An 18,067-nucleotide genomic window follows, 5' to 3' on the forward strand; every position below is an offset into this window, starting at 1 on the left:
TGCACAATTTTCACAACGTGCGTCGGTATGTCGGGCCGACGCATTGCGACGGCCCCGTACCGACGTAAGTGTGAAAGAAGCCTAACCCTAAATTTAGCCCCAACCCTAACCCTAAATTTAGCCCCAACCCTAGCCCTAACCCTAGCCCTACCCCTAACCCTACCCCTAACCCTACCCCTAACCCTACCCCTAACCCTAACCCTACTCCTACCCCTAACCCTACCCCTAACCCTACCCCTAACCCTAACCCTACCCCTAACCCTAACCCTAACCCTACCCCTAACCCTAATTTTAGCCCCAACTGCTGTTCTCCTGCCGGCCGGCAGATGGAGACAGATGGCGGGCGCACTTGGCATGCGTCCGCCATGTTCTTCTGCCGGCGGCCAGGAGGAGCAGCAAGAGGATCCAGGGACCTAGGTGAGTATGCTAGGGTCCCCGAATCCCCCTATTTCTCTGTCCTCTGATGTGCGATCACATCAGAGGACAGAGAATTACACTTTACTTTTTTTTTTTTTTTTTGCGGTCGCCGGTAAACAGTTAATTACCGGCGATCGCAAAACAGGGGTCAGTAATACCGACCCCGATCATGCTCTTTGGGGTCTCGGCTACCCCCGGCAGCCGGGACCCCAAAGATTCTCCCGGTGCCGGCCGGCGGGCGCACTGCGCATGCGCCCGCCATTTTGAAGATGGCGGCGCCCACCGGGAGACACGAGGAGCATCGGGGGAGCTAGGTGAGTATTGGGGGGCCACCTGGGACCCCTTTTCTCTGTCCTCCGATGTGCGATCACATCGGAGGACAGAGAAATTAAAAAGAGATCGCGTTTTTTTTTTTTTTTGCGATCGCCGGTAAACGGTTAATTACCGGCGATCGCAAATGCGGGGTGGGTTAAAAACCCCCCGAATCATGTTCTCTGGGGTCTTGGCTACCCTCGGCAGCCGAGACCCCGGAGAAAATCGGCCTCTGGGGGGCGCTATGGACTTTTTCCACAGCGCCGTTAATTAACGGCGCTGTGGTTTAAGTACCCTTAGCGGTCGCCGTTAAAAGGCGTATCGGCGGTCGCTAAGGGGTTAAGAAGGTACCCTAACGCTAATTACATTTTGTAGATACGATTATTTTTTTAGTTAATAAATCTATAATGAACATCTGAAGAACAACGCCTGCAGCGAGATCTTGTACTGATATTATGTGGCTATTACAAGCATTTTAACCCCTCCACCCCCAGGTGATTTTCATAGAATCATAGAATGGTAGAGTGGGAAGGGACCTCCAGGGTCATCGTGTCCAATCCCCGTCTCAAAGCAGGAGTCACTAAACCATCTCAGATGTCTGTCCAGCCTCTTTTTGAAGACTTCCATTGAAGGAGAACTCGCCACCTCTCGTGGCAGCCTGTTCCACTCATTGATCACCCTCACTGTTAAAATTTTTTTTCTAATCTGTATCTTCTCCCTTTCAGTTGCATTTCATTTCATCTTGTGGTTCTATGTGCAAATGGGAATAAAGATGATCCCTTTACGCTGTGAGATCCCTACAGATATTTGTAGACTGCTATTAAAGGGACTCTGCCACCTGAATTTGGAGGGAACAATCTTCAGCCATAGGGACGGGGTTTTCGGGTGTTTGATTCACCCTTTCCTTACCCGCTGGCTGCATGCTGGCTGCAATATTGTATTGAAGTTCATTCTCTGTCCTCCGTAGTACACGCCTGAACAAGGTAATCTTGCTTTGCACAGGCGTGTACTATGGAGGACAGAGAATGAACTTCAATCCAATATTGCAGCCAGCGGGTAAGGAAAGGGTGAATCAAACACCCGAAAACCCCGCCTCCATGGCTGAAAATTGTTCCCTCCAAATTCAGGTGACAGAGTCCCTTTAAGTCTCCTCTTAGCCTTCTTTTTTGCAAGCTAAACATCCCCAGATCCTTAACTGTTCCTCGTAGGACATACTTTGCAGTCCGCTCACCATCCTGGTAGCTCTTCTCTGAACTTGCTCCAATTTTTCGATTTCTTTTTTAAAATGTGGTTCTTTTTTTTTTTTTCATTTTTACTTTTTCCTGCCCTTCTTTCAAGAGCCATAACTTTTTTATTTTTCCTTCCCCATAATGATATGCAGCTTGTTTTTTGTACTGGAAAACAGGAAAAAATTCCAAGTGTTTTGAAATTGCAAAAATGTTTTTTGAGTTTTTTTAGTTAACATCTTTAGTATATGGTAAAACTGACCTGGCAATATGATTCCCCAGGTCAGGACGATTACACAGAAACCAAACAGGTATAGCTTTTTTTTAAATTTATTTAAGTTGTAAAAAAAACCTGTAAAATTTGTAAAAATTTTTTTTACTTTTGTCACCATTCTTGTAGAACTGTAACGTTCTAATTTTTCAGGATCTGGGGCTGGTGAGGGCTTATTTTTTGTGCCCTGGACGGACAATTTTACTGATACCATTTTGATTTGATCCGCTGTCATGTTCCCCTAACAGCCATGGGTGGAATTGAGATCCAGTCCAGGGCTCTTAACATGTTAAATCTCTGACGTTGTAATCTGTCACATGACTGTGGGGCACCGATGGGTTGGCATTGGCATGACAACCAAGGGTCTGCAGGAGACCCCCGTGTTTGTCATTGCAGATCTGTTATGAGCGCTGCCCCGTGGCCGGCAGTCATAGCAATAACGGCTGATCAAAACATCGCATCTACCCCAAATGGTATCAATAAAAATGTCAGCGCAGAAAGAATAAGCCTTTAAATAGACAAACCCTTTAATTGAAAAAGAACCTGTGCATGTTTGGTGTCTATGAACTTGTAATGACCTGGAGAATCTTACTGGCAGGTCACGTTTAGCATTTAGTGAGCATGGTTAAAAAAAACAAACTGTGGGATTGCACTTTTTTTGCAATTTCACCACACTTGGAATTATTTTTCCCATTTTCCAGTACACGATATGGTAAAATCAATGGTGCCGTTCAACAGTACAACTTGTCCCGGAAAAAAAAAAAACCCTCACATGGCCATATTGACGGAAAAATAAAAAAGTTATCGCTCTGGGAAGGAGGGGAGCAAAAAACTAAACACAAAAACTGAAAATCCCAAGGTGGTGAAGGGGTTAAGGCAGTTTGCCCTGTGAATTCCACTATGGAGTAATTCTGGGGTCCTATCCATCATTCATGGAGCCTAAGCTCGGGGGTCTCCTATATGACTGGATAAGGGCAAATAGCCTGCACAGAAGAATTTTAAAAGAATTGCACACTTCCACCAACAGTGATGACGGCATAGAGCTTCACCTTGTGACGTAGTCAGGCTGGGGGGCTCAGGTGCAGCGCTCCCTCTAATGCGCCCCCATAGATTACCATTGCCCCCCTCAGCCGTCCAATCACAGTCAGCGGATGTGAGGAGACGACCTTCGTGCGCGGAGCGGGTACCTTTGTGGGCGGGGCCTGTCAGCTCAGTGGGCGGGGCTGGATACCTCCATGGGCGGGGCTGAGAGCGGCTCGGGAAGTGATGTGCTGCTCAGGGCAATGCGCTCAGAGTCAGTCAGCATTAGCGCGGTGCGGTGACCGGGATGTGGACGGCGCTGACGGGGGCTCCGGAGGTCGCAGGTGGGAGCGCAATGTCCGCGAGGCTCCGTGTGGTGTAGGGAACTTTATTACTGCTGCCTGTGGTGGAGGCACTACAGCGCCCAGCACGTAGGCAGCACTGGTCTGTGAGTTCGGGCTGTAGACTACTGCGCATGTTTCTGGCTGCAGGCAGGGGACAGTCCGGCAGGTGGGAGCCCTCCGGTGGGGCAGCTGCTGTCCGGCCGCAGTGCCGCACAGTGGCAGCCGAGTGTAACTGCATGCGGTTCATACGCTCAGGTTTTTGCTCCGTCTTTTCACTCTATTTCCGGTCTGTTCACACATTTTGCTGTAAATAACGCCGCGTTTTCCTGCCGCAGCGAAGTGAATGCGGTTCCTGACCCCTGAAGTTTCTGGGTTTGTTCCTTGCAGATTTGATGTACGATGTCCGCCCTTCAGCGACTGTGCAGGGTTTGCCACCCATTCTAATAGGGGAAAAAGACACAAAGTAAAAAATGCATTTTATGTAGATTTCCTGCCATCAGACACTTTTTTTTAAATGCAGAACTGTCTGCAGCAGATGCGTATAATGTGTACAGAGCCGTAGGGTTCCTCAGGCGTTTTCCTCTCAGAAGAGGCTCCGCTATATACCAGTCGCTATATACCAGTCATTGGGACGGTGCCCAGGAGCCTTCTCCTTGACAACTTTCCTTGGGGGGAAAAAAGCTCTGAGCCTTGTTGGTGAAAGAAATGCCGCCGCGTCCTGAAGCTCCTCCACCTGAAACACTCAACTGAGGAAGACGCTTCTGCTGCACCATCCACCGGAAAAGTCTGGAAATTCACTGACTGCAGTTTTTTGAGGAGGTTTTTGAACCAAACTGTGAAAAAAAAAACCTCTTCAGATTCTAATGTTGCCGGGGTCACACTAGCCACTGCAGAAAGCTGAGACTTGTAGTTGTACAGCCTTTCTCGCGCTGGGATTGGCTGTACAGAATAGGGTGGGATGGTGCGGAACACATTGTGATCTGCACCACCACTGGAAGCCTCAGTGTGGCGCTGTAATGTGTTGTCTGCTGGGACTAATGAGCTTGTGTAACATGCGCAGTGCTATAAGGCCCAGACGTCTAGATTTCATAGACAAGTTCTTTTTCACCGATAGAACACGTATCCATTGTAGTCTATGGTGCTATTCACACGTGAGGTGTTTTTTTTTTTTTTTTTTGCGGACTGCACATCCTCCAAAAAATCTGACACGTCTGTTATTGGTCTGAATAACTTTCTTATGAAAAAATTTCCAGCACGTCCTGCACTGAACTACTGTACCCAATCTATATAATTGTCTAAGGGGTACTTCCGTCTGTCTGTCTGTAACGGAAAGTCCGGCCGAGAATTAGTCCCGTCCCTACTTCCGTCCAGTCAGTGCCCGGCGCCCGCATACTCCCCTCCAGTCAGCGCTCACACAGGGTTAATGGACCGCGTTATGCCATGGGTAACGCACTCCGTTAACGCTGCTATTAACCCTGTGTGACCAACTTTTCAATAGTAAAATGATCTAATGTTAAAAATAATTAAAAAAAACCTGCTATTCTCACCTTCCGTCGTCTGCCGATGCGCGCGCGGTTGCCGCCAGCTTCTGTTCCCAGAGATCCATTGCGAAATTACCCAGAAGACTTAGAGGTCTCGCGAGACCGCTAAGTCATTGGGTAATTTCGCAATGCATCTCTGGGAATGGAAGCTGGCGGCAGCAGCGCGCGCATCAGGACAGCTTCGCTGGACGCCGGCGGGTGAGTATATATCTATTTTTTATTTTAATTTTTTTTTAACAAGGATATGGTGCCCACACTGCTATATACTGCGTGGGCTGTGTTGTATACTGCGTGTCTGCTATATACATACATGCATACACTAGAATACCCGATGCGTTAGAATCAGGCCACCATCTAGTCTATTATATATCTTAGGAGTCGGTCCATTTTATACCTCCATAAACATTTTACTGCAGGCTGAACCCGTTAAAATCAATGGGCGGAGCCAACATTAGTCTAAGGTGTATGGGGTGGGAGTAAGTTTGAGGTCCCCCCACCCCCCACCCATAAGCTTCTCTATATAGAACTTGAGAAATATATTTTCAAAATGTTAAAATAGACTCCACCAAATTTGTAAGGCCATGTTCACACTATGCGTTCTGTCCTGCGGGTTCTCCCGCAGCCGATTTGATAAATCTGCAGGGCAAACCCGCTGCGGTTATCCCTGCAGATTTATCGCGGTTTGTCCTGCGGGTTCCGCTGCGGGATTTACCCCTACTATTGATGCTGCATATGCAGCAATATGCAGCACCAATAGTAGTGTTAAAAATAATAAAATCATGATGATATACTCACCCTCTGACGTCCCGATCGCCTCGGCGCTGCAGGCGGTGGTCCGGTTCCAAAGATGCTGTGCGACCAGGACCTTCGGTGACATCGCGGTCATGTGACCGCGACGTCACCGAAGGTCCTTGTTGCATAGCAAACCTGAGACCGGACGGCCGCGTGCAGCGCTGAGACTTCAGAGGTGAGTATACATGATTTTTTTATTTTAATTCTTTTTTTTTTAACACAAATATGGTTCCCGGGGCCTGGAGGAGAGTCTCCTCTCTTCCACCCCGGGTATAACCCGCACATTATCCGCATTACCTCCCGCATGGTGGGCACAGCCCCATGCGGGAAGCAATGGATCAATGCATTTCTATGGGTGCAGAATCGCTGCGATTCTGCACAAAGAAGTGACATGCTCCTTTTTTTTCCGCAGCAATTCAGCGCGTTTTTTTTCGGGTTTTTCCGCATGATGTGCACTGCGGTTTTTGTTTTCCATAGGGTAACATTGTACTGTACCCTGCATGGAAAACAGCTGCAGACCCGCAGCGGCAAAATCGCCGCGGTTCCGCAGTAAAAACCGCATAGTGTGAACATGGCCTAATACAGTTAAAAGAGAAAAACAAACCTCTTTGACATTGGTATGTGTGCATGTATCGTTTTATTTAATTTTGTTACAAACTTTTAAAATGGCTGAGCCCTCTTAGAATACACTGAGGTTCCTGCTGTTCTTTACACACAGTGAGCAGAGTTTGATGAGGAATCGGCTGGGTTTACTTTCCCGCCAGGCTCTATCTCAGCAATCTACTGCTCCCAGTGATGAGAACCCACCGGCCGGATTACATTGCCACATCACGGCTGGCACCTCCGCTTGTAATTTGATGTCTCCATTTAGCTACGGTAATTATCTGGAGAATATACTTGGGTGTGTTTCCGTAACTGATGGTGCTGATCCAGGCAGGATATAGCAGGCCCTGCCCCTTGTCAATAATGAGGCAATTGTATTGCCATAGATCCCTGATTCATAAAGAATTTGTAGCATTTCCTATGATTTACAGATTTCCTGTGTCATCTGCTGCTGAACCTTTGTTTGGTGGCATTAGTGAGTGAGATCATTTAAATTAGTAAAGTGTTTATCATATATCTCTCCAAAGCTAGAAGTAGATCTATAAGGAAGGCTTTAAGGAAATAGGTCCGCAGGTTTTTGCTGCCTCATTGCAGAGTAGTAAAGTGTAGGGGCAGAGACCCTGATTCTAGTGATGTCACATACTGGGCTTCTTGCTGAGGTTTTGTAAAATCCGTTTTTTTTTTCTTGCTGCAGTTATAATAATAATTATTTATTTATATAGCACCATTGATTCCATGGTGATGTGCATGAGAAGGGGTTACATACAAATTACAGATATCATTTACAGTAAACAAACTAACAATGACAGACTGATACAGAGGGGCGAGGACCCTGCCCTTGCGGGCTTACATTCTACACCAGGGGTGTCAAACTGCATTCCTCGAGGGCTGCAAACAGGTCATGTTTTCAGGATTTCCTTGTACTGCACAGGTGATAATTTAACCCCTTTACCCCCAAGGGTGGTTTGCACGTTATGGACCGGGCCAATTTTTACAATTCTGACCACTGTCCCTTTATGAGGTTATAACTCTGAAACGCTTCAACGGATCTTGGCGATTCTGACATTGTTTTCTCATGATATATTGTACTTCATGATAATGGTAAAATTTCTTCGCTATAACTTGCGTTTATTTGTAAAAAAAAAACAGAAATTTGGCGAAAATTTTGAAAATTTTGCAATTTTCCAACTTTGAATTTTTATTCAGTTAAAGCAGAGAGATATGTGACACACTATAGTTAATAAATAACATTTCCCACATGTCTACTTTACATCAGCACAATTTTGGAAACAAAATTTTTTTTTTTCTACAAAGTTATAAGGGTTAAAATTTGACCAGCAATTTCTCATTTTTACAACAAAATTTAGAAAAACCATTTTTTTAGGGACCACCTCACATTAGAAGTCATTTTGAGGGGTCTATATGGCAGAAAATACCCAAAAGTGACACCATTCTAAAAACTGCACCCCTCAAGGTGCGCAAAACCATATTCAAGAAGTTGATTAACCCTTCAGATGTTTCAGAGCAGCAGAAGCAACATGGAAGGAAAAAATTAACATTTTACTTTTTAGTCACAAAAATGATCTTTCAGCAATAATTTTTTTAATTTCCCAAGGGTAAAAAGATGAAATGGAGCTCAAAAGTTGTTGTCCAATTTGTCCTGAGTACAGTGATACCCCACATGTGAGGGGGAACCACTTTTTGGGCGTACGGCAGGGCTCAGAAGGAAAGGAGCGCCGTTTGACATTTTCAATCTAAAATTGAAATTAGAATTGAGATCGGACGCCATGTCGCGTTTGGCGAGCCCCTGATGTGCCTAAACAGTGGAAAACCCCCACAAGTGACCCCATTTTGGAAACTAGACCCCCTAAGGAACTTATCTAGATGTGTCGTGAACAGTTTTATCCCTCAAGTGCTTCACGAAAGTTTATAATGCTCGGGCGTGAAAATAAAAAATCCTATTTTCTCTAGTAACCTTCCACGACGGCATACGGAGGTTGCCTCTTTGCCCTAATGGGGAACAGGAAATGGAGAGGTTAAAAGGCCCTCCCACCTCCCTCTCACCAGTGTCTTTCCTGTTCCCCATGGGACAGGAGAGGTTTACTTCGTATGCAGTGGTGGCCGGTAACTACTGCTATGCAGGCTCTGCCTAAAAATTATAACCGGGCAGCATGGGGTCGTTTCTTACCTCCCCTTCCCGCTTATGCTGCTCCCGTCGCGCCGCGCTGCGGTGTCCTCGGGACCTGGTCCTAGCCTTCCCGCGCCCCCGTGAGGGCAAAGCAGGCTAGTGTTCCTATCCGGAGTCCTCCTGGAGCTCTCCGGTGTCCTCTCCTCCACATGCCGCTGGCAACCCGGAAGTGAGCGCGCGCGTCACTTCCGGTCTTCTCTGGGCGCCTAGAGACACTTCCGCCGGCGGCATCTCGTGCAGGACGGCGTCCTCCACCCTGGGCCATGGAGGGGAGGAGGAATTCCAATCGCTGGGGGCTGGGACATGCCTTAGAGCATAAAACCTGCCAGAAGACGTCGCAGGTAAGACTATCCTATCATGGAGAGCAGTACCTGCCCTGCACTTGCAGAGCCCAGCGCTGCCCCTGCCACAGTAAGTGTTGCAGGGACAAGGGGTCCTTAGATGGTATTTTTGGGATATTACTATTAGCATGACTCCCTCTCCCCTCTCATTGCAGGGAGAAAAGTCTACCCCCAAAACTACTACAAAAAAGAAGTGTGCCATCTGTAACGTTAAGCTGCCACCAACTTGGGAGAAAAAACTCTGCAAGACCTGTACTGACAAGATTGTCAGGGCAGAGCAACCTTCTTTATTAGAAGAAATACGCTCCTTGGTCAAACAAGAGGTGCAATCCTCCCTAGCGGCCTTTACCCCCCCACCCCCACAGCCACCCTCCCCAGCTAAAAAAAGGAAAATCCAGGAGGAGGATTCTGAATCCGAATCAGACCTCTCCTATGCCTCATCCTCGGGTAGACGGGAGGAACCTACGTCCCCTTTAACCTCTGAAGTTCGGAAATACCTTTTCTCTTCAGAATGGGTTGAGGATTTAGTTGCTGCTGTACGCAGTACTATGGGGCTGGAGGAAGAGCCAGAACCACAGTCCATACAGGACCAGATGTTTGGCGGTATATCCAAGGGTAAACGGGTGGGGTTCCCGATCCACTCAAATATATCTGATATGATCGATCAGGAGTGGGAACTTCCTGAAAAACGTCTCAGTACTCCATCTGAGATGAAGCATAGATTCCCCTTAGAAGGAGATCTGACTAAATGGGATGTTCCGAAAGTTGATTCACAGGTGGCAAGAGTGGCTAAAAGAACGGCTCTTCCATTCGAAGACTCGTCTCAATTGAAAGACCCGATGGACAGAAAAATTGAAAGTCTGTTAAAAAAATCGTGGGAAACCTCCTCGGTAGCCCTCAAAGCCAACATTGCTTCAACCTGCGTGGCTAGAGCACTTTTTCGTTGGTTAGGTGAACTAGAATCTCATATATCCCAAGGTACATCTAGGGCTGAATTATTGGAATCACTACCCAGTCTCCTTAGAGCCACGGGTTTCCTAGCAGACTCTTCTATGGAAACCATCAGAATTGCTGCCAGGTCATTAGTACAGACCAATTCGGCTAGAAGGGCGCTTTGGTTAAAAATGTGGTCTGGTGACATCACCTCCAAGGCTAAATTATGCGCCATACCATTTAAAGGTAATTATGTCTTCGGACCTTCCCTGGATGACATCTTGGAGAAGGCAACCGATAAAAAGAAAGCCCTCCCAGAGCAAAAAACTCCCAAAAAGAAGTTTTTTCGTCCCTTTCAGGGCCAAACCTCTCAGAGAGGGAAAGGCAAGTCTGGGAGATGGAGTTACCCGAAGGGAGGCGGGAGAAACATCCTTATCCCTCAGCAACAGCAGCAGCAGTCTCAACAAGAGAAGCGGTGACTTCGACCCGGTGGGGGGGAGACTCTCAGATTTTATTCCCCAGTGGCAAAAAATTACCATTTGCTCCTGGGTCCTCAAGGTCATCGAAGAGGGTCTTCTAATAGAACTCATCTCCTCTCCCCCACGGGGTCTAAAAATCACCTCCCTTCCCTCCATGAAAGACCAGTCCACTCTAGAGTCGGGTCTCAGGACCCTGAAGATGTCAAATGTGATATCACAGGTTCCGGAATCAGAGAAGGATCGGGGACACTACTCTCGTCTATTTCTGGTTCCCAAACCATCGGGCGAGTCCCGTATTATTATAAATCTGAAGGGCCTCAACCGGCATGTCAAATACCGGAAATTCAAGATGGAATCAGTGAAAAATGCGATTCCCTTGATAAGCCCGCACTCCTACATGGCCACTATCGATTTGAAAGATGCTTACTTTCACATCCCCATTCATCAGAGGCATCGCCAATATCTCAAGTTTGCAGTGCAGAAGGGACATATGATAGAACACTATCAGTTCAACGTCCTTCCATTTGGGATCTCCTCTGCTCCAAGAGTTTTTTCCAAAGTAATGGGGGAAGTAGTCTCCTTCATCCGGAGGCAAGGCGTCTGTATAGTGCCATACCTAGACGACCTTTTATTAGTGGCTCCCACCAAACAATCTCTGGAGTCTCATGTATCAAAGACCCTCGATATTCTGACATCTCTGGGATGGGTGCCGAATGTAGAGAAATCTCACCTACGACCCTCCAAATGCAGAAAATTCCTAGGAGTTCTTCTGGACTCTGCAAGACAAATGTCCTTCCTCCCTTTGGAACATCGTCTAACTCTACTATCAAAAGTCAAGATGTTCAGAGACACCAGATCTCCTACAATCAGAGAAGGCATGTCTCTACTAGGATCGATGACAGCTTGCATCCAATCGGTACCCTGGGCCCAAGCCCATTCCAGGATTCTTCAGGCACATATCCTACAGAATTGGAATGGTCAGCCCAATTCTTTGAACAGGAGACTATACACACCGGGCTGTGTCAAGGCCTCTCTGGCATGGTGGATGACTCCGAAAAATTTACAAAAAGGAGTCAGTTGGTCTCAGATTCCTCTGACTACGGTCACAACAGATGCCAGCAAAAGAGGCTGGGGGGCCATGATAAATCACACACCTCTCCAAGGGCTCTGGGATCAATCGACGAGCAGAAAATCATCCAACTACAGAGAGCTAAAAGCTGTAGAGGAAGCCCTCCTGATGGGGGGTCATCTTATCAAGGGACATCATGTCCGAATATATTCAGACAATGTGACCACGGTGGCTCACATCAGACATCAGGGCAGTTCAAAAAACAACAACCTGAAGAAACTATCTGCCAGAATTTGTTCCTGGGCAGAAAGACATCTGTTATCCCTGACAGCAGTTCACCTGAAAGGCTCATCCAACACTCAGGCGGATTATCTAAGCCGTCAGGACATTCACCCTGGGGAATGGGGTTTGAGCAACCAAAGTTTCGAAATGCTGGTGGACAAATGGGGTCTTCCAGAAATCGACCTTTTTGCATCTCGGCAAAATGCGAAAGTCGAAGCATTCTTCTCCCTAAACCCCAGAGACGGCTCCAGAGGAGTGGATGCATTGGCCCAGGAATGGAATTTTCGACTGGCATATGCGTTTCCACCAATTCCGTTATTGGCAAAGGTCTTGCAGAAGATTCGGGAAGAACGTACACCAACTATATTGGTAGCTCCTTTGTGGCCAAAGAGGAGTTGGTACAACCTGATTGTGGAATTACAAGTGGATGGGCCATTCCAGTTTCCGATGGAAGAAAATCTTCTCTCTCAAGGACCAATACATCTCCTAGACGTCCACAAATGGAATCTGGCGGCATGGCTACTGAAGCCCAGGTGTTGAGAGCCAAAGGACTATCAGAAGCAGTGGTTTCCACACTTCAAAAATCAAGGAAACCGGTGACCATTGCTATATATAATAAAATCTGGAAGAAATTTTCATCCTTTTGTCTTCCCGAAGTACCAGATCCTCTTAATCCAAATCTGTCGCAAATTCTAGATTTTTTACAAAAAGGCCTAGAAATAGGCCTCAGGCCGAGTACCTTAAAAGTACAAGTTTCCGCACTCCGTTCAATATTTGACCAGGATCTGGCAAATCATCGCTGGATTAAGAGGTTCATGACATCAGCCTCTAGGATGAATCCTAAAAAACAAATAACAGTACCTTTATGGGACCTGAACCTGGTATTACAAGGACTTACAGGTGCACCCTTTGAACCATTATCCTCCTGCTCGCAGAAAAATCTGATTTATAAAACAATTTTTCTAGTGGCCATTACCTCAGCAAGGAGGGTAGGAGAATTACAGGCTCTCTCAATGAGAGAACCATATTTGTCTATCCGTGATGACTCTATAATACTGCGCCTTGACCCCTCTTTTCTTCCAAAGGTCGTATCAGATTTCCACCGCTCTCAGGAAATCATTTTACCTTCTTTTTGCCAGAATCCAACAAATCCAAAAGAAGAGAAATTTCATACTCTGGATGTCAGACGCATTGTATTATTTTACCTAGAGCAGACCAGCTCGTACAGAATTGATCAGAATCTGTTTGTCCATCCATCAGGACAAAATAAAGGAAAGAAAGTAGCAAAAAGCACTATTGCCAACTGGATAAAGAAAGCAATAGCAGAAGCATATCTCGCTCAAGATAAAACTCCTCCAGTAGGAATCAAGGCTCATTCGACTAGATCAACCTCAGTCTCTTGGGCAGAAAGAGCAGGTGCATCAACAGAGCAAATCTGCAGGGCAGCCACGTGGTCTTCGTTGCATACTTTCACCAGACATTACAGACTAGACGTAATGTCCAACAAGGATTTAGTCTTCGGCCGGAAAGTTCTCCAGGCTGTTGTCCCTCCCTAGCGCCAATATTAGTTGGTATTCCTCCGTATGCCGTCGTGGAAGGTTACTAGAGAAAATAGAATTATTCTTACCGTTAATTCGGTTTCTAGGAACCTTCCACGACGGCGCTAGTTCCCTCCCTATATACTCCTGGATTAAAATCTGGGATTTAAGGTAAACCGGTGCTATGGTTTTCAGTTATAAGTCACTGGTGAGAGGGAGGTGGGAGGGCCTTTTAACCTCTCCATTTCCTGTTCCCCATTAGGGCAAAGAGGCAACCTCCGTATGCCGTCGTGGAAGGTTCCTAGAAACCGAATTAACGGTAAGAATAATTCTATTTTTTCCACAAACGTGATCGTTTAGTCCCCAATTTTTTATTTTCTCAAGGGTAAAAGGAGAAATTGGACCGTAAAAGTTGTTGTCCAATTTGTCCTGAGTACGCTGATACCCCATATGTAGGGGGGAACCACTGTTTGTGTGCATGGCAGGGCTCAGAAGGAAAGGAGCGCCGTTTGACATTTTCAAGCTGGAATTGAGATCGGACGCCATGTCGCGTTTGGCGAGCCCCTGATGTGCCTAAACAGTGGAAAACCCCCACAAGTGACCCCATTTTGGAAACTAGACTCCCTAAGGAACTTATCTAGATGTGTCGTGAGCACTTTTATACCCCAAGTGCTTCACGAAAGTTTATAATGCCCGGGCGTGAAAAAAAAAAATCAAAAGTTGTTGTCCAATTTGTCCTGAGTACACTGATACCCCACATGTGGGAAAAAATACTGTTTGGGTACACTTCGGGGCTCGGAAGGGAAGTAGTGACGTTTTGAAAAGCAGACTTTGCTGGAATGGTACGCGGACATCATGTTCCGTTTGCAGAGCCCCTGATGTGCCTGAACAGTAGAAATCCCCCCACAAGTGACCCCATTTTGGAAACTAGACCTAATTGGGAACTTATCTAGGTTTGTGGTGAGAATTTTGAACCCCCAAGTGTTTCACTTAAATTTATAACGCCCGGGCGTGAAAATAAAATATCCTATTTTTTTTTTACAAAAATGATAATTTAGTCCCCAATTTTTAATTTTCCCAAGTGTAACAGGAGAAATTGGACCCCAAAAGTTGTTGTCCAATTTGTCCTGAGTACGCTGATACCCCACATGTGGGAAAAAATACTGTTTGGGCACACGTCGGGGCTCAGAAAGGATGTGGTGACGTTTTGGAAAGCAGACTTTGATGGAATGGTCTGCAGGCGTCATGTTCCGTTTGCAGAGCCCCTGATGTGCCCAAACAGTAAAAAAAAAAAAACACAAGTGACCATTTGTAAACTAGACCCCCAATGAACTTACATAGATGTGCCCCCTTTTTGGAACTAATCTACTGTTTCCTGTAAAGTAAATTAGTAGTGCATGGAGGTGTGGTACAATTTGAAGCAATCCTTCATACACAGGCCAGGTTTTTCGGGGCAGGTGTCGCATTGATAAATGGTGTCCTTGCGTATTCCCCTTTTGTAACACACTCGGCACCTTTTTTGCGACTTACCTCTTTTTCCAGTTTGCGGGACCTCCCCCGGGAAATGCTGACATGGTACGATACGAGCACCTTCAGTTCCGGAAGTACTGGGGCCCGCTCCTACCCTCGTGCCAAATAACAGGACCTTAACCACTCTGGAACTGAAGGTACGACGTATCGCTGTGGCGTGCACATCGTGACAGCAGGAAAGCGTTGAGCATTGCCATTTGTACGATGTGCACGGCCAGCTTTTTGTACCACACCTTGGCCTTCCTCAAAGCATTGTACGGTTGGAGGAGTTGATCGGAGAGATCAACGCCCCCCATGTTTTTGTTGTACCCCAGTACACAGTCCGGTTTGTAGACCTGTGTAGAGGTACCCCGTACAGTGCTGAGGGCACTGCCATCACAGTGTATGGTGGTCAAGAGAAGGACATCCCTCTTGTCCTTGTACTTGACCACCAGCAGGTGGTTGCAACATTGGGCTCTGCTCTCTCCTTTTCTGAGCATCTGCCCAAGTAGTGTCTTTGGGAGGCCTCTCTGATTTTTGCGGACAGTACCGCAGGCTGCGGTACTTCGCGCAGAGCGGGATTTGTAGAGTGGGATGCTGGAATAAAATTTATCAGTGTAGAGGTGATAACCTTTATCCAGCAGTGGGTGCACCAAATCCCACACTATTTTCCCACTCACTCCCAGGACAGGGGGACACTCAGGCGGTTCAATCCTGCTGTCCTTCCCCTCGTAGACTCTAAAGCTGTAGGTGTACCCTGAGGTACTCTCACACAGCTTGTAGAGTTTGATTCCGTACCTGGCCCTCTTGCTGGCGCAAGTATTGACGAAATCTGAGCCACCCCTTAAAATGAACCAAGGACTCATCCACGCAGATGTCCCTTTTGGGCACGTACACTTCACCAAACTTTTTGTTGAAGTGTTCGATGACAGGCCGAACTTTGAACAGACGGTCAAAGTTGGGGTCATCTCGTGCAGGAAACTGTGCATTATCGGAATAATGCAGGAACTTATGGATGGCCTCAAAATGCGTTCGGACCATGACCATTCGGAACACTGGAGTGTTGTATAAAATATCAACACTCCAATATTGCTGAATTTCTGGCTTCTTCAGAAGCCCCATATGAAGCATCAGGCCCCAAAAGTGCATCATTTCAACTGCGTCTACAGGAGACCAGTTAGAATATGATGAACCGGTGTTTTGCTCCAAAAATTGACGAGCGTACAAATTAGTTTGCTCCACCATGAGGTTAACAAAATCCTCAGAGAAAAAGACTTTGAAAAAGTCTATTTCTGTGAGGCTGGTGGTGTCAAACCTGATTCCTGATTCTGCCACAAAATCAGGAATCAGTGGCTCGTAATTTTCGGGGGGCGAGGTCCATACGGGGTCCGAAGAGGGGCACGCTGGTTCATCTTCAGGAGTGGGCCCTGCCTCATCTTCATCTTCATGAATGATGGGCACTTCTTCTGTCCTGCGGTGTCTGCGTGGCGGTTCCGCAGGGCCGGAGGAGGAAGATGAGGAAGAATCAGAAAAATAAAGAAAAGTGGGATCCTCTCCCTCGCTATCAGTGTCGGAGGCAAGGAAAGCATATGCCTCCTCCGCTGAATAGCGCTGTTGGGACGAGCGGGACATTTTTTTGTGAGTATGGTGCTTTTGTGTACTTTATTGGTAACTATGTGTACGTGTGGGGGGATAGTGTTTGGTGCAAACTATTCTGAAAAGAAAAAGCTAAAGGAAAAAAAAAAAAAGCAAATGGAGAGAAAAAAATACCTGTGAAAGGAAAAGTCTAAAACAGCAGGCCCTAGCTCTGATAAGTGAACCGCGTCACTTATCAAATTTCAGTGCCTGCTGGGTGTATGAACGGGGATGTGGGAAAAACGCCAGGCACGAGAGCTCTGATAAGTGAACCGTGTCACTTATCAGAGTTCGGCGGCTGCTGGGTGTGCGAACGGGGATGTGAAAAGGGAAGGCACAGATTAGACGCGGCGGCTGGAGGAGCGCAAGGGGATGGGGGAAAAAAATAAAAGGGAAGGCACAGATTAGCGGCTGCTAAATTTGGGCACGGATGGGAGAAGGGGGGATGGGAGATGGGGGGATGAATAGAGATCGGGCCGGGATCGGGGTATCAACACTTACGGTTTGTAGTCTCTCTTTAGCAAGAATTGTGGTGTCACAGGCTACTGTGGCACCACAAGTTTCAGCACAGGAGGGGATCTCGCAGCGTGACCGCTCTGAAGGAATCCTCACCAAGTGTGAGGATTCCTTCAGAGCAGTTACACAGGTCAGGGGCAGGTGAGACAGGTCACAGAGCGGTCACACCGCTGCTGTGACCTGTGATTGGTGGGATCGATGATCACATCGATCCCACCAATCAGAGGAGGCCCTGGTGACGCCGGTGTTGCTAGGCACCAGCCTATGATCGGAGCTCACAGCTCCGATCATAGGCAGGTCACCTGCAGGTGACAGGCAGGTCACCGGCAGGTCACCATCACCGCTGTGCCCTGCGATTGGCGCGATCGACGATCACATCGATCACGCCAATCAGACTGGAAGGATCCGGAGACAGAGCGCGCAGGAAGAGGGGGCTGCAGAGCGCACTGCAGAGCGCGCAGGAAGAGGCAGGGCACAGAGCGGTAACACCGCCGCTGTGCCCTGCGATTGGCGCGATCGACGATCACGTCGATCGCGCCAATCCTGGGGGGGTTTGTGCCCATGCCTGGCATTGCCAGGCACTGGCCTAGGATCGAGTACATCGGTACTCGATCCTAGGCTGGGACCTCACTGTTTCAGCAAAATTGATTGGCTGAAACAATGAGTGGCTGCGATTGGCTGCTCAGAATTGAGCAGCCAATCACAGCGATCGGGAGGCCGGGGGGGCGGCGACAGGCCCTAGGATGCCAACACCATCTTCCTCCAGGTAAGATGGCGTCGGAATTTTAATGCGATCACTGTGACTTAAGTCGCAGTGTCACATTAAAGGGCATGACGTACTATTCCTCCTTGGGAAGTAGGGCCCACCCCACATGGACGGAATAGTACGTCTAATGGCAGAAAGGGGTTAATCACCTACACAAATAATGAGTTGGTGATTAAATTATCACCTGTGCAGTACAAGGAAATCCTGAAAACATGACCTGTTTGCAGCCCTCGAGGAATGCAGTTTGACACCCCTGGTCTACACGATGGTGGGGAAGGAGACAGT

General features: G+C 47.4%; 1 protein-coding gene across 5 annotated transcripts in view; it reads left to right on the plus strand.

Annotated features, from left to right (window-relative positions):
• The first annotated feature begins 3,467 nt into the window (after positions 1-3,467).
• The window catches only part of RAB27A (RAB27A, member RAS oncogene family), a 113,551-nt gene continuing 98,951 nt past the window's right edge, over positions 3,468-18,067 (plus strand). Inside the window, exon 1 of one of the 5 annotated variants that reach the window (XM_069765965.1) lies at positions 3,468-3,590. The gene's annotated coding sequence lies outside the window, so the exon portion shown is untranslated. The remainder of the gene's footprint in view (positions 3,591-18,067) is intronic. The other 4 variants (XM_069765959.1, XM_069765964.1, XM_069765963.1 and 1 more) reach the window with 4 other exon arrangements.

This window comes from Ranitomeya imitator, chromosome 4, assembly GCF_032444005.1.
Source record: "Ranitomeya imitator isolate aRanImi1 chromosome 4, aRanImi1.pri, whole genome shotgun sequence".
NCBI lineage: Eukaryota > Metazoa > Chordata > Amphibia > Anura > Dendrobatidae > Ranitomeya > Ranitomeya imitator.